This window comes from Dermacentor andersoni, chromosome 6 (genome assembly GCF_023375885.2).
Source record: "Dermacentor andersoni chromosome 6, qqDerAnde1_hic_scaffold, whole genome shotgun sequence".
Taxonomy (NCBI): Eukaryota; Metazoa; Arthropoda; class Arachnida; order Ixodida; family Ixodidae; genus Dermacentor; species Dermacentor andersoni.
Window position 1 is genome coordinate 106,935,344 of NC_092819.1, and position 7,651 is coordinate 106,942,994.

Here is a 7,651-nt window from a genome sequence, read left to right on the forward strand (position 1 = left end):
ACAGGGTGGCCAGTTTTTCTAGAACAATCTGCCCGCCATCCGTCAACAAATCTGCTGTTACCTGATCCTCCCCTGCTGCCTTCCCCCTTTGCATAGCTTCCAAGGCTTTCTTTACTTCTTCCGGCGTTACTTTTGGGATTTGAAATTCCTCTAGACTATTCTCTCTTCCATTATCGTCGTGGGTGCCACTGGTACTGTATAAATCTCTATAGAACTCCTCAACCACTTGAACTATCTCATCCATATTAGTTATGATATTACCGGCTTTATCTCTTAACGCATACATCTGATTGTTGCCTATTCCAAATGTCTTCTTCACTGTCTTTAGGCTTCCTCCGCTCCTGAGAGCATGTTCGATTCTATCCATATTATACTTCCTTAGGTCAGCTGTCTTACACTTGTTGATGAACTTGGAAAGTTCGGCCAGTTCTGTTCCAGCTGTAGGGTTAGAGGTTTTCATACATTGGCGTTTCTTGATCAGATCTTTCGTCTCCTGCGATAGCTTACTGGTATCCTGTCTAACGGAGTTATCACCGACTTCTGTTGCACACTCCTTAATGATGCCCATAAGATTGTCGTTAATCGCTTCAACACTAAGGTCCTCTTCCTGAGTTAAAGCCGAATACCGGCATGTTCTGTAGCTTGGTCCGGAATTCCTCTATTTTCCCTCTTACCGCTAACTCATTGATCGGTTTCTTATGTACCAGTTTCTTCCGTTCCCTACTCAAGTCTAGGCTAATTCAAGTTCTTACAATCCTATGGTCACTGCAGCGCACTTTGCCGAGCACGTCCATATCTTTTATGATGTCAGGGTTAGCTCAGAGTGTAAAGTCTATTTCATTTTTAGTCTCGCCATTCGGGCTCCTCCACGTCCACTTTCTGCTATCCCACTTGCGGAAGAAGGTATTCATTATCCGCATATTATTCTGTTCTGCACACTCTACTAATAACTTTCTTCTGCTATACCTAGAGCCTATGCCATATTCCCCCACTGACTTGTCTTAAGCCTGCTTCTTGCCTACCCTGGCGTTGAAGTCGCCTATCAGTATAGTGTATTTTGTTTTGACTTTACCGATCACGTCTTCACAGAAGCTTTCGACTTCCTGGTCATCATGACTGGATGTAGGGGCGTAGTCTTGTACGACCTTCAATTTGTACCTCTTATTAGGTTTCACAACAAGACCTGCCACACTCTCGTTAATGCTATAGAATTTCTGTATGTTAGCAGCTATATCCTTGTTAATGAGGAATCCGACTCCTACTTTTCGTCTCTCCGCTAAGCCTCGGTAGCACAGGACGTGCCCGCTTTTTAGCACTGTATATGCTTCTTTGCGTCCTCCTAATTTCACTGAACCCTATTATTTCCCATTTACTGAAGTTTAGTTCCTCCAGTAGCACTGCTAGACTCGCCTCAGTTGATAACCTTTTAACGTTATCTATAAGACAACGTTTAACGTTAGCGTTAAACGTTGCCAGGTTAAGATTCCAATGGCGGCCTGTCCAGCCTGTCATCACAGTTACCCCCCGCTTAAGAAAGTGGCCCGCAGCTGATCTAATCTAGGACCGGTGAAGACAAGGCAGGAGTGCAGGCGCGTTGAGATTGTTCAAAGAAAGCTCACATTGGTACAAATAGTCCATTTTCACCACTGCATGAAATGCATAAGCACCGCAACAAGTTTAGTACATGGCTTAAATGGAACAGTATGTTAAAAGAACAGAATGCTTTCTAGAATTGAGAATTTCGAGAATGCCCTCTGACAGTCTTTCTAGAATTCTTTCTAGACGCCTGGGGAGCAGACAATAATTTCCGCTCTTCGAAATTCTTCAACATATTAATGTGGAAGACTTTGGTCTTTTCACCTAAATCAATGGCGTAATTAAAGTGGTTCATGACTTCAGTGACCATACTACCGACTATGGGGGTTGACCATACAATGGATTGATTATTTCAATTTATAATGAACAAATATTCGAATATGTACGAACTTAGCGCTGTATAATGTAGAATTATCTGTTAAAGATAACTAAAGTCAGGTAAAATGAATAACAGTTAATTTAAGCGTACACAAAAAGGAAAACATAGAATTTAGCAGGGCATTCCATTGGAATCTGTAAGAAACTTTTGGATAGCGTAGGAAGCGTCCCTGTGGCTAAATCCCAAATCGGAGGTCCCATATGAAAGAATAACAGGTTCTGTTAAGTCAGGCAAAGTCTTCGAAAAGGCATTTCGAAAAGACAAGATATAAGGAAGTGATGGAATGTCTCTTCCTTACTAGAAAACGAACATAGAGGGGAGGGGACCAAGCCAGACCTGGGTAAATAGAAATTCAGGGAATGAATGCGGAAACGCATTTCCTTCCTGGCCTTTTCCCTCTTGGCCTTTTCTTCTTCAAGCGGTGATGATGACCCTAATGATCACATCAAAAACTCTGTCCGCTACCCCTGTAGGGAATTGGCCAAGGTGTGGGGCAGCATGACAAAATTATATTTAAATTATTTTTAAATTAGATCTGAAATTTTGAGAGAGTGACAGCTAAAGAAAAGAGTATTTGGACAGGTGTGAGCCGAATCAGAGAGGCAACGAGAGAAGGGGTTGCAAGGAACAGCTTGGACGCTGTTATTAAGACGCCTGTGCATATTTACTATGGTTGATTTCGTGTTGCTTGCAATATCTGCACTTCTTAAGGCGAAGTTTTGTTTCCCTCTTTGGATTTCGCGTTTTTCTGGCTCGCCTGACACATTTCTGGATACACGCTACATAGGCATTTCAGGCCACTGAGTGCATGTTGGCTGCTGCTTTGTCGCTTAGACAACTCAGGGTACTGTGTGTGAGTCCGAATAGACAGCTTGCTGCAGGCAACTGTCTAGTTTAGCCGACAACTTGGGTCACTGTGTATGTGACACGGCGCATGCGCACGAGCGTACACATTCCACGTCGGGTGCGTACAACTGGGCATGTGCGCATTGGTCAATCCCCAGAATAGATGCCACTGTGACAAAAGGAAGGTCCTAAATGTATTTAGGTGTCGGCGTCGTGCTCCTTTGTGCCACACGCAACATCGTTCTCTCGACAAGCGCCAAACATCGTCTTCGTCCCCGTGGCGCAGACAGGCGACGAGGCTGCGCTCGCTTCGTCTGCTAGATTACCGCCACATCGCTAACTCAGACAAGCCTGGCGTTATTTATCTTACAACATTGCCCCTTACCCGCGTGCTATTTTTAGAACATTGCGCAGAGCGCACATGACGGGACCATCCATGAAGTTGGAAGCCAAGTTGTTCGCCATGTTCAAGGAAACCATGCGAACTCTCACGTTAATTTCAATCTGCTTTCTGATGCCAGGCGCATAGGTCTGCAATGGATGTCATTGTTTGACGTCTACCTTTATGCGCTCAGTGCCAACCATGCTCAGCAGCTGAAGAAGAAATAAGGACGCCAGCTCCATCGCCCTTTACCTGCCTACGCACAATTCCCAACAATGGGCGACAAAGCGCTCTACTTAATGATAAGAAACCAATGTTCAGGTATAGCGATTCGAACGCCCCTGAATTTATTTTGGAAGCTGCTGGCTCCCAGAACGCATACCCGCCATCTACCGGGTGCTTTTTTTAGAAGGTACAAAATTTTAAAAAGTTGCCTGGGGCAGATATCACAATTCCAATCCTTGATCTAAATATCTCGATGAGGCGGCCATTATTTCGAAGAGAAATCATAATACCTAATTGAGTAAATGAGATAAATACCCCACCTAAATTGTTACTCTAATATTTCACGGCACATATTTAAATCTACGAATTATAGACGGTGAGTGCGCAAGGCGTATGCACTTGGAACGAATTCTCCGGACTGCAGCTGTGTTGAGATAATAATTTTCAACGTGTCCGGCGAAATGCATTGGTGTTCCAGTTACTTTGGTGTTTCAATGCATAAAACAGCGTTTTATTAAATGGAGTAACTGGAACGCCAATGCATTTCGTCAGACACATTGAAAATTAATATACCGAAGCTGGTGCCGCCCTGAAGATCCCCCCCCCCTGATTTCTATTTATCTAAATTTACTCTAACACTGCTGTTTATTTTATTGGCTGAGAAGACAAGAGCATCGTTATCTTTGTCGGCAGCAAGAGAGGAACGAGGAGGAATAATATCAATGTGGATGCAATTCTAAATACATTTCTTTCCTGCAACAGTCTCTGAAGTTCTTGCAGTCAGCAAAACATATTTTGTCAAAATACCGTTAAAAAAGCCACCTTGTGGGCTTCGAGATCATGCGCACCCCTCCAGCATACACATAGGCTTAGCGTACTTTACAAAGTACCCCTGGGGCCCTATAACGTTAAACTATTCCAATATGTTTTTATTCCAATCTCCTGACGTCAAGTTTGCGTAACCGCCGACGCAAGCATCCCGCGGTGACCCGCCGCGCTGCCTGAACAGCCCAATCAAACACTGTCGTAGTAACTTGGAGGTGTCTTTTCTTTGCTTTCAAAATGAAAAACATTACCTACGTTGAAGGGTTTTTCGCTTGTAATTGGCTGCCAGGAGGGGAGGAGCACGCTCAAATGGAGAGCGTTTCGTTGGGGCCGAGCCACCGCTCTGAAAATAGATAACCACATGAAGAGGGCGGTGTCGGCGTCTGCAATTGGTCTCCTTTCTCTTACTTGGCTTGCGGTGGCTAGTCGAAAATCGCGGCGTCCTGCAACGGAAGGTTAAGAATGCTGCTAAAACGAATCCTCAGCAAATAAGAGTTGGTACAGCGAGATGGTAAACATGCCAAAAGTGCTCAAAAAGGTTACACTGCCACGCAAGAAGTTTATTATACGCAAATAAATCCATGCTCTCCGGCAGGTGCGAGTAGCCAGTGCCTGATGGATCGGTGGCAGCCATCTTTTATTCCTTTGGGAACGGGGCAGCCTGCGACTATTAAGAAGAAAATTCAGTTTGGTTCGGCATATTAATGAATCTTTAACGCGTACACGTCACTTGATAGCGGTAAGTTTTTGCGGTTTTGTGACGTAGCGTGACAGACAGGTGAAGAGGGTCCAGCCAGAAAACTTTTGACCAATCGCCGAGTGCTAATGGCGGAAAGGCGTCGAATCGGAAATTACAATTTTTTCTTTTGTTCGCTCAAATCATGCATAATCAGTGTGTACACGTCATATCACATGGGGAGCTATCGCGGTTTTCGTGACGTCGCGTGACAGGCAGGTGAAGCGACGGTGGTACAAAAAGTATTTGATCAATCGCGGCGGCCTGATTACAGAATTGTAATAGAAAAGTTTGGAATAGCTTTAGGGTATAGCGCCCCTGCATTCATTTTGTTGCGACGGTATAATTATGTATTTTATATGGAATATCATGCGTTGATCGCTTACACCCTTCTTTTCTAAATTTTACCTAAAACGTTCAGCTTCGAGAAGTGTATGCTATGCTTGACAAAAAATAAAGAAGCTGCATGTAGAGCAGCACGTGCTATGTTCAGCACTTTTACACGTTTGGCGATGAGTAGATCAAACACATCATGCAGCTGGCAAAAAACTACAATGCGGTCGTCTTCGCAAGACCCTTCTTAGCAAAAAGGCGCACCGATGAACACTGAGTGTTTTGTCTTTAAGTATTTACAAATGAAAATGGTACTGTACTTTTAAAGCTACGCTGGGTGCTAATGGGTTAATACGGAATATTACGGCAACACAGACGGTGACGGCGATGGAAAGAATGTGCCTGGCGTGTTCATATAACTGCTACAACAATAAGAACACCCAGTATACAACGAAAAACTACTCCTTTGTGATGACCTTAAGGTCGCCTTCGTCCGCTATCGTTAGAGTTAGTGTTGCCTTCTGTGGTTTCCGAAATTCATATGCAGACGGCACCAGTTTCACCACTAGTGGCGGGCTAAGTTTTCTTTGCTTTCGCGGATACGGCGGGGGTGAACCTGACCTGGTGACGACATCGATGCGGCAACTACCACGACGACGTACACAGCGAAATGTTTGCACCCCTAAAGATGCAGGTTTATCTCATGCTAACGCCATTACTCTTGAAGCTCAAAAAAAAAAAAAGCCAATGAATATCGTTGTATACAACAGCGAGCGTTGATGAGAGAACATGCATAGTTGAAAGCTGCGTATGAGTCCTGGACGCGAATAGTGCGCACCGAAATATCTGACAAGAGAGTTTGTCAGCGTTGGCGATTAAAGGTTATCTCATAAAGTGTTCGTGTAGTGTTTTGCAGCAATTACCATGATTACTTTCCACCAAATGTGGCACAATATAACAACAGTTTATTCGTTTGGATCAATGATTACAACTTACCCCTCATAGGTGAGTTTGCATGCCCTTCAAACCAACCTGCACATATAAGAGTGCTGGTTGGACGCAAACGGAGTTCCTGCCTTTTAAGCACTGTCGCAGTAAAAAAAAAAAAAGAAGTGGAAGTAAGGTAGACGAACAAAAAGTTCTCCGTCGAGCCGGATTCGAACCAGCGACCTATGGATGTCCGTGGTGGGCGAGCCTCTACAGTCCACCGCTCTACCAACTGAGCTATCGACGGAACTGAAAGCAGCTCGCGGCCTACGCGCCTGGACAACCGTCGTGCACCCCGTGACCCACTTTGCAACGAGGCGTTGGTACGTGCATGACGCCAAACTGGTTGAGCCGTAGCACGGGGATGGTGCGCGCGAATGAACGCGCACTTGAACTTGGGTTTGCGGCAAGAGAGCGTAAAGTGTCACACTGACACGGGAGACCTAGCGCTGTCAATGTCCGATCTCCACGGAAATGATATATAGGACGCGGAATTTATTCTGCGACATGTCAATGATTCATTCATAATTTCTCTTTTTGGTTCAATTGTGCTCTCCCATATTTGAATAATTAGGAGCTTTGCGTTTACGATTAATTCATTTCGCCGCATAGTTTAGAGCGGCTAAATAGATTACGAAGTTTTCGTGTGTACGTGTCGCCAAATCTGGATAATTTTAGGTTACTCTTCGCTTACCGTGCCTAATCACTTATTTCTTTTAACGTACGTATTTTTTCGGTATTGTAAGCAAGAGTTCTTGTTTGAAACATTACGAAAAACATCGAATGGCAGAGAGCAGCAGCTAAACGAGATCAACTGTGGTAATACGACGAAGCTGTGAAGAAAACTGATCTTTATGGATGTTAATATCCGTATTAACGAAGTTGCTCGAAGCCGGAAGGACAATGTTTAGGCAAATACACGCACAGTCCATCATTCCATTATCCTAACGTTGGCTGAGCGGCCTCTATGGCGACGCACGCCGACGCTAGCGACACACCTCCATTTTCTTTGCACGAAATTCAGTGCAACTGATGCTTGGATTGGGAAACACTCGCATCCGAGTGGTACTTCTCCCCTCCTTTTCAGAAATATAACATGGTTGGGCGACTCATTTAAGAACGCGGGAACTGATAGCACCCGCTATCATGTGTTTAGGTTGTTTCATATTTCAATTGCGAACGGAAAAAATGGGAACCTGAAGCAATCCGGGTGCCACTAAAAGGAAGAACGTTAAGCGCGTCAGTTGCACGGGTAGAACGTGCGGAGGAAGCGCGCATTCTTCTCGGTAAAGCAGAAGTTATGTTGTCGGACAATCGGCAAGTCCATTTCAATAAAGATCAT

At 44.5% G+C, this 7,651-nt stretch overlaps 1 non-coding gene across 1 annotated transcript; it reads right to left on the reverse strand.

Moving 5' to 3' along the window:
• Nucleotides 1-6,464: 6,464 nt before the first annotated feature.
• On the reverse strand, nucleotides 6,465-6,556 carry TRNAY-GUA (transfer RNA tyrosine (anticodon GUA)). The gene is given in 2 exon segments: nucleotides 6,465-6,500; nucleotides 6,520-6,556. It is a non-coding gene; the product is annotated as a tRNA-Tyr (tRNA).
• Nucleotides 6,557-7,651: the final 1,095 nt, after the last annotated feature.